A 9,670-nucleotide genomic window follows, 5' to 3' on the forward strand; every position below is an offset into this window, starting at 1 on the left:
CCGGGGTCAACACCACACAGCTCGGGGTCACTACACCGGGGTCAACACAACACAACTCGGGGTCACTACACCGGGGTCAACACAACACAGCTCGGGGTCACTACACCGGGGTCAACACAACACAACTCGGGGTCAACACAACACAGCTCGGGGTCACTACACCGGGGTCAACACAACACAGCTCGGGGTCACTACACCGGGGTCAACACAACACAGCTCGGGGTCACTACACCGGGGTCAACACAACACAACTCGGGGTCACTACACCGGGGTCAACACAACACAGCTCGGGGTCACTACACCGGGGTCAACACAACACAACTCGGGGTCACTACACCGGGGTCAACACTCACCAGGCTATGCCACAGTCAGGCCAGTAATACACCGACCAGGTGTCTGTGTACTGCTGTGTCATCTGTTGTCAATACCCCCTTAGTATCTTGTATGTTGCGATCATGTTCCCTCTGGTTCTACTAATCCTGTTGCTAATACTTTTATTTTTTACATTATGGTTTTATGGATCACCAGGTGTGGATGCCAGGCCGGTGCTGCATATTTCAGTATTGGTCTAACGAATGTTGTGTAAATTGCATTGAAAGAGCCAGGTTTAAGCTTCTAAAGTATCTAAACGATGTTCTTGGCCAGCGTCTCATGTGCTGCTGATGGCATCGGGTTTGTGTGCGCCTCAGGAGAGTTGGAATTACATCCACTCGCAAATATTTCTCTCCTTTCCTTTAGTTGCCTTCCGCTTATGGCATAGGGACCTTCTGATCTCTTTCCTCACTTGCTTATAGTCATTACCTTGCACTTGTTGGGACTGAACTCTAGCAGCCATTTGTTTGCTCACTCCTGAGGGTTTGCCAGAGTAAACTTTCGCATAGTGATGTAGTGTTGTGTAAACTGTTGTTTAGTCTGCTGTGTTCCCTGCTGTGTCACCTGCTGTGTCACTTGCTATGTCACCTGCTGTGTCACCTGCTGTGTCACCTGTGCGGGTGCCGCCCCTGGTGTGTGACGTCAGGGGGCGAGTGAGAAGGGGGGGTGGGGCGCCCTCCGTCACACTCTTTATTAAAGATGCCTTCCTAGCCTAGCTCTGCCTCCTGACTTTTCCCCCACACACACCTCTACTCCACCCCCCCCCCCCCCCGGGGCCCATCGTCCCCCCCCCCCGGGGCCCATCGTCCCCCCCCCCCCGGGGCCCATCGTCCCCCCCCCCCCACATAAGTCTCGGTGATGGTCCGGGATGGACCGAAACGTCGTCGTCTGTTCATTTGCTAGTGTGTAGTTTGGTCATTACAGCCGCTAATCCTGTGGGTGGTGGTCACTAGTTAGCTTTTGTTTGTACTAAGTGCGGTGGGCCGCCGTGGCCACAGGAACGGTGGGCCGCCGTGGCCACAGGAACGGTGGGCCGCCGTGGCTACAGGAACGGTGGGCCGCCGTGGCCACAGGAACGGTGGGCCGCCGTGGCCACAGGAACGGTGGGCCGCCGTGGCTACAGGAACGGTGGGCCGCCGTGGCCACAGGAACGGTGGGCCGCCGTGGCTACAGGAACGGTGGGCCGCCGTGGCCACAGGAACGGTGGGCCGCCGTGGCCACAGGAACGGTGGGCCGCCGTGGCCACAGGAACGGTGGGCCGTCGTGGCTACAGGAACGGTGGGCCGTCGTGGCTACAGGAACGGTGGGCCGCCGTGGCCACAGGAACGGTGGGCCGCCGTGGCCACAGGAACGGTGGGCCGCCGTGGCCACAGGAACGGTGGGCCGCCGTGGCCACAGGAACGGTGGGCCGCCGTGGCCACAGGAACGGTGGGCCGCCGTGGCCACAGGAACGGTGGGCCGCCGTGGCCACAGGAACGGTGGGCCGCCGTGGCCACAGGAACGGTGGGCCGCCGTGGCTACAGGAACGGTGGGCCGCCGTGGCTACAGGAACGGTGGGCCGCCGTGGCCACAGGAACGGTGGGCCGCCGTGGCCATAGGAACGGTGGGCCGCCGTGGCCACAGGAACGGTGGGCCGTCGTGGCCACAGGAACGGTGGGCCGCCGTGGCTACAGGAACGGTGGGCCGCCGTGGCTACAGGAACGGTGGGCCGCCGTGGCTACAGGAACGGTGGGCCGCCGTGGCTACAGGAACGGAGGGCCGCCGTGGCTACAGGAACGGTGGGCCGCCGTGGCTACAGGAACGGTGGGCCGCCGTGGCTACAGGAACGGTGGGCCGCCGTGGCAACAGGAACGGTGGGCCGCCGTGGCTACAGGAACGGTGGGCCGCCGTGGCTACAGGAACGGTGGGCCGCCGTGGCTACAGGAACGGTGGGCCGCCGTGGCCACAGGAACGGTGGGCCGCCGTGGCTACAGGAACGGTGGGCCGCCGTGGCTACAGGAACGGTGGGCCGCCGTGGCAACAGGAACGGTGGGCCGCCGTGGCCACAGGAACGGTGGGCCGCCGTGGCTACAGGAACGGTGGGCCGCCGTGGCTACAGGAACGGTGGGCCGCCGTGGCTACAGGAACGGTGGGCCGCCGTGGCCACAGGAACGGTGGGCCGCCGTGGCTACAGGAACGGTGGGCCGCCGTGGCTACAGGAACGGTGGGCCGCCGTGGCTACAGGAACGGTGGGCCGCCGTGGCTACAGGAACGGTGGGCCGCCGTGGCTACAGGAACGGTGGGCCGCCGTGGCTACAGGAACGGTGGGCCGCCGTGGCTACAGGAACGGTGGGCCGCCGTGGCCACAGGAACGGTGGGCCGCCGTGGCTACAGGAACGGTGGGCCGCCGTGGCCACAGGAACGGTGGGCCGCCGTAGCTACAGGAACGGTGGGCCGCCGTGGCCACAAGAACGCAGGACACAAGAAAGACCTTGACCGGTCCGGCGCTATGTCTCTGGACAAAAGAGACAAAAAAGGTGACCAGAGAGGCCTTATTGTCCACACCAGGTGGACACAAGAGGCATCGGACAAAGCCCTTTATGCCAGAATGAATGTTTTGACCAGGCGCTTGGCCTCCGAGGGCCAGCTACCTTGGAGCAAGAGGACGACTCAAGGCATCATATCGCCTCTATGCCATACTTCCTCAAGTGCTGCGTGGACGAGAGCTCTTTACGACCCAGCTGTAAGCTTTCGTGAATACCTCAGATCGCTGCATAGTTTTGACCATGCGTGTTCTGCGGGAGGGTTCCAGTCCGGAGCTGGACTCAAGTCCGGAGCTGGACTTAAACCACTCAAGGGTTTAATACATGTGTATATAATCTCGACGGCCCTAAGTGGCCTGACAGCTGAGTGGACAGCGCTCAGGGTTCGTAGTCCTGAGGTTCCGGTTCGATCCCCGGTGAAGGCGGAAACAAATTGGCAGTTTCGCTCTGTTGTCCCTGTTCACCTGGCAGTAAATAGGTGTAGGCGATGAGTCACAATAACGTGGCTAAAGTATGTTGACCAGACCACACACTAGAAGGTGAAGGGACGACGACGTTTCGGTCCGTCCTGGACCATTCTCAAGTCGATTGTTGACTTGAGAATGGTCCAGGACGGACCGAAACGTCGTCGTCCCTTCACCTTCTAGTGTGTGGTCTGGTCAACAGTAAATAGGTACCTGGGAGTTAGACAGCTGCTACGGGCTGCTTCCTGGGGATGTGTAACAAAAATGAGGCCTGGTCGAGGACCGGGCCGCGGGCAAGCTAAGCCCCGAAATCATCTCAAGATAACCTCACGATATGGTGGTGAAAGGTTATCATGATCACACAGCTTCACGCACACCGCTTATCAATGTCCTCGAACACTTGTCCTAGTTTTCTGTTGTTCAAGTAGGTTTATTGAGACAATAAAATACATCTCAAGGCGATGTGATACAGTACTTTATTCTGCTGTAGCCGGCTACCACCTCTATACTCACTCCTGCAGCTTTGCCTCCCATGTAATCTATGCACCCGTTCTCGCACTTGCTTAGTCAATATTGGCTGATTTAATAAGTGCATATGTGGCATACTAATTGATTGTGAATATTTTAGTTTACCTTGAAAAGCTTCATAGAAAACACCGACCTCACCTAACCTTCTTAGTATGTTAAGATAAGCATCTTATTGCTTCTTATTTACAATTATTACTTAACCTATCAACGGTATAGGTTAAGTAACAATTGTAATTAAGAAGCAATAAGATGCATCTATGCACCCGTTCGTTTTCTTCCTGTCGGTGTCTGCCTAGATATCTTCGCTATCAGTGCTCCTCTTCACCACCCCGTCTCAAACAGTTCGTCACACTTGGCACGCTAACGGGGCAACTTTGCGCTGGTTAGAGTGTGTGAGTACAGTTCTGGGAGTAACACAGTATCTTGGTCACTCCGTGATGCTAACATTACGGAGTGACCAAGTTTGTCAAAATAGACAAACTGTGGAGGATGAGGCGGGTGAGAGACGACACCAGCACTGATGGACCAGATTATTACGATGTTTGTTAGTGTGCCGTTTTTCGACAAACTTCGTGCCCTTGAGGTGCCCTAACTCCATGCCTATACACCTCTGAGGTGCCCTAACTCCGTGCCTATACACCTCTGAGGTGCCCTAACTCCGTGCCTATACACCTCTGATGTGCCCTAACTCCGTGCCTATACACCCCTGAGGTGCCCTAACTCCGTGCCTATACACCCCTGAGGTGCCCTAACTCCGTGCCTATACACCTCTGAGGTGCCCTAACTCCGTGCCTATACACCCCTGAGGTGCCCTAACTCCGTGCCTATACACCCCTGAGGTGCCCTAACTCCGTGCCTATACACCCCTGAGGTGCCCTAACTCCGTGCCTATACACCTCTGAGGTGCCCTAACTCCGTGCCTATACACCTCTGAGGTGCCCTAACTCCGTGCCTATACACCTCTGAGGTGCCCTAACTCCGTGCCTATACACCTCTGAGGTGCCCTAACTCCGTGCCTATACACCTCTGAGGTGCCCTAACTCCGTGTCTATACACCTCTGAGGTGCCCTAACTCCGTGTCTATACACCTCTGAGGTGCCCTAACTCCGTGCCTATACACCTCTGAGGTGCCCTAACTCCGTGTCTATACACCTCTGAGGTGCCCTAACTCCGTGTCTATACACCCCTGAGGTGCCCTAACTCCGTGCCTATACACCCCCCCCCCTTCCCCCACCCCAACTCCGTGCCCACGCACTACACACAAAATAATAATTAATCCCAAGCTTCACAAATCTAACCAAACACGAACTGCTCATTATATGTTCTTCGAAATGTACAATTTGTTAAAGAAGTTGGTTCCATTGAGGCCTCACGAACGCGCTCTTTTTGTACCGGAAAGCTGTATTCATCCGCCACCTGCCCCGGTTATGATATTCACCGTGGCACCGAATTTCTCTTTGCAATTTTTTTGTCTGCCACTCATAAAATTAATTAAAAAGGAAAGGGGGACGGGGGGCGGGGAGGGAGGGAGGGAGGGAGAGAGAGAGACAGAGAGAAAGAGAGAGAGAGAGAGACAGAGAGAGAGACACAGAGAGAGAGAGACACACAGAGAGACAGACATAGAGACAGAGAGAGAGAGAATAACACCTATATTTGTATATTTTATCCACCACCATCGGGCAGCGGCAGCGTTCATAAGCAGCACTGGATTTCCTCTCTACGGGCTCACCATAACCCGTGCTGCTTGGAACTTTGTTCCAGGTAGCGAATCTTTAACAACAACCAGAGAGCCTAATCTCACTCCTTCATATACTAACACCAGAAACATTTGACTCACAACGAGTATTTTGATGGTGAATGCATCATTTTCACCCAACAGAAATATTTCTAGCGTAACTGACAGCTCTGGCCAACCTTTGCGGGGTGAAGTTTTAAGATCTGCTACTAGAGGGAACACAAAATGATATGAACATGTTTGCTTATGATGCTAAGTTACTGGGAAAGATAAGAGCCTTGCACGATTGCAATGCCCTTCAAGATAACCTGGACAAAGTGTATTGGGCAACACATGGCGGATAGAATGCAACGCGAATAAATGCCATGTTATCGAAAAATAGAATAGGAGAAACTAGGCCAGCCTCAACCTACAAATTATGTGAAAAGGCTTTCAAGAACTTTGAGATCTCGGAGATCTTCTCTACGGGAAGGGAAAGGAATTATCAAGGGAAAGCGCCAAGCCATTATGAATATTGGAAGGGGTCATAATAAGGATTTGGGATGGGACGGGGGGAAAGGAATGGTGCCCAACCACTTGTGGACGGTCGGGGATTGAACGCCGACCTGCAGGAAGTGAGACCGTCGCTCTACCGTCCAGCCCAAGGCGTTGGGAGACCCAGGGGAGGTTCTAGATAGTAAACTGTCACCATTGGACCACACAAAGGTGATCGTGTAGGGAGCCTATGCTGCACTTTCCAACTTTCAGTCGCCTTTAAATACATGCATGGCGAATTACTAAAGAAATTGTTCACGTTTGTGAGACCAAAATTGGAATATGCAGCGGTTGTATGGTGCCCATATCTCAAGAAGCACATCAACAAACTGGCAGAGATGCAAAGGCATGCTACAAAATGGCTTCCGGACTTGAAAGGCAAGAGCTGCGAGGAGAGGCTATAAGTGTTGAAGTTACCAGAGCTGGAAGATAGAAGAAAAAGAGGAGACATGATCACGACGTAGAAAAAAGAGTAATAGGAATCGGTAAAACTGACAAAGAGGATTTCTTGAAAACTCCAACTTCAAGAATATGGGATCATAAATTCTAAGCAAATATAGATGTCGAAAAAAATGCGATTTGAATCAGTTGAATAGAAGATGTTTGGCCAGGGGGGGGGGGGGGGTAGAAATAGCCTAAGCTACTCTATCCCTTTGAGATGTATTTATTGCTTATCTCAATAAACATACTTGAACTTGAACTTGAACTTGTTTGGCCAGTCCGTCCTCCAAAAATGGGGAGGTAAATGTAACAGCCCCATAAGTGCAATTATGTACTATGTATGACAGACAGGAATTGCACTTATTTACACTTAGTATTAAATCGTACTGTCAAATATATTGTGAATATTTGAGTTTACCTGAAAAGCTGAATAGAAAACCACGACCTCACCTAACCTTCTTAGTGTTTGAAGATAAGCATTTTATTGCTTCTTAATTACAATTATTACATAACCTATAGCTATATTGATATTACAGTTTTATAACAAATAAAAATAAACTAAAATATTTAAATAAAATATAAAGTAACTAAGGATATATTTTGTATAAAATCTCTATTGTTTAATAAAACTGAAAAAGAAATTCCTGATATTTAAAACTTGTATATAGCGAACTGAACTTGAAAACTTCCTCCTAAACTTCGGAGTGTCTTAACAGAAAACGAGGAGAATAAATGGGGAGGTAAATGTAACAGCCCCATAAGTGCAATTATGTACTATGTGTGACAGTCGGGAAATTTACTTATTACACTTAGTATTAAAACGTAGTCAATTCGGAGGATGGGTTGTGTTTGGCTTACCGTCTATATATGGCATGCTACATATGGCATGCTACATATGGCATGCTACATATGGCATGCTACATATGGCATGCTACATATGGCATGCTACATATGACATCAATACTCCATTCATCACTGAATACCGTGGCGGTGGCCCATATTATATCTATCCTGGAATTATATATTTAAACACTATATTATAACACATATATTATAACACTATATTATATCTATCCTGGAAACACAAACCGAAACTATCTTTATTTTCCGCTTGTTACAACTTGTAATAAAGTTGTTACATCTTGGCTTAACGTGTTTATGACGTATTAGAACGTTGTTACAACTTGCTATATTGGTTGTTATAACTGGTTAGGAGGTATTACAACTTGTTCGAACGTTGTCCCAACGTCGTAGTTTCGGTGTGTGTTTGGCGGGCTAGTTCCCACATCATACATCTGCCGCTGGGGCTGTACACACGTATCCAATATAATCAGAGTTCCTTTTGTTTACATACTTGCGCCATCTATTACCTAAACATGGCACTAGCGCTGGAAAATAACTTCAACTAATCCAAATAACCTTCTCAGATTAAGATTACTTTCCAGGATTAAAGCGCCCCCAAGAACACCTACTGGAAGACGTATCTACCTATTAATTCCATCTCCCCCCCCCCACCCCTTTCCCCCCATAAAAAAAACTTAAGGGTTTCCCGACGGAGCGACTAAGAAGAACCAAGAACCGACCCAAATGATTTGTATATTAAAATAATTTTTAGGAGAGGGAATGCCTTACAGCGGATGTTTAAATGATCAATTTCCTGACGATTAATTACCGAACAAGTGTCTTAAGACGGTAGAAATTTTTGAAAAATTTTCAAAAATCACATTTTTCAAAATGTGAAATTTTTCACATTTTGGACGGTAGAAATAGCCTAAGGTACTCTGAGAGCCGGTCGGCCGAGTGGACAGCACACTGGACTTGTGATCCTGTGGTCCCGGGTTCGATCCCGGGCGCCGGCGAGAAACAATGGGCAGAGTTTTCTTTCACCCTATGCCCCTTGTTACCTAGAAGTAAAATAGGTACCTGGGTGTTAGTCAGCTGTCACGGGCTGCTTCCTGGGGGTGGAGGCCTGGTCGAGGACCGGGCCGCGGGGACACTAAAGCCCCGAAATCATCTCAAGATAACTCTATTCCTTGAGATATTGTCTCAATAAACGTCCATAAACTTAACACGTCAAGGAACCAAGTTTAAATATGAGTTTTAAAATGCATTTTATAATTTTTTTTTAACTATTACTCGACAAAAATGAGCGTTGAAAAAAACCTGTCTAAAAATTAATTACAAGTGGATGAGAGGCGTAACTGGGAGCAAACATTCAATGCACGACTAACTATTCTTTGAACACCGGTGCTGAGCTCAAAGTTATCAGATTTGAATATAAAAAAAGTTCTAATCTACATTACACCCCATTTCAAAGCGTACCTGTGACACATATTTCATCACTTAACACTTGAAAAAAAAATGCATTAATCTAAATTATTTTGCGAATAAAGAGACTTTTAAATGTGTTTTACACTTTCTGAATAAAACTTTCCCACCCCAAACTGCGTGACCGAGCAACCCGTTCTCGCAAATTCGTAAAGTCAATATTGACTTATTAACTACGTGCATAGGTGATATACTAAACATAATAGATACCCTTAAAAAGATTCATAGAAAACACCGACCTTACCTAACCTTGTTAGTATCTTAAGATAAGCATCTTATTGCTTCGTAATTACAATTATTACTTAACCTATACCTATTATAGGTTAGGTAATAATTGTAATTACGAAGCAATAAGATGCTTATCTTAACATACTAAGTAGGTTAGGTAAGGTCGGTGTTTTCTATGAATCTTTTTAAGGGTATCTATTATGTTAAGTATGTCACCTATGCACGTAGTTAATAAGTCAATATTGACTTATTAAATTTGCGAGAACGGGTTGGACCGAGACATAAGAGGCCAAAATTATTAAATGAATCTAGAGGAAACTATTCAGTAAAGATATGCATGTTTGTTAAATCAAAATGGTTTGGAAGGTGTCAAATTTTCGCTGTTATACATGACTATTTTACACAGTTTCTCTAAACACCCACACATCTGTAAACAAACACACATGTTTAAACAAACACACATATTTAAACACATACCTTTAAACATTTTTTGGCGGGACCAGAGAGCCAAAGCTCAA

This window comes from Procambarus clarkii, chromosome 55, assembly GCF_040958095.1.
Source record: "Procambarus clarkii isolate CNS0578487 chromosome 55, FALCON_Pclarkii_2.0, whole genome shotgun sequence".
NCBI classification, from domain to species: Eukaryota; Metazoa; Arthropoda; class Malacostraca; order Decapoda; family Cambaridae; genus Procambarus; species Procambarus clarkii.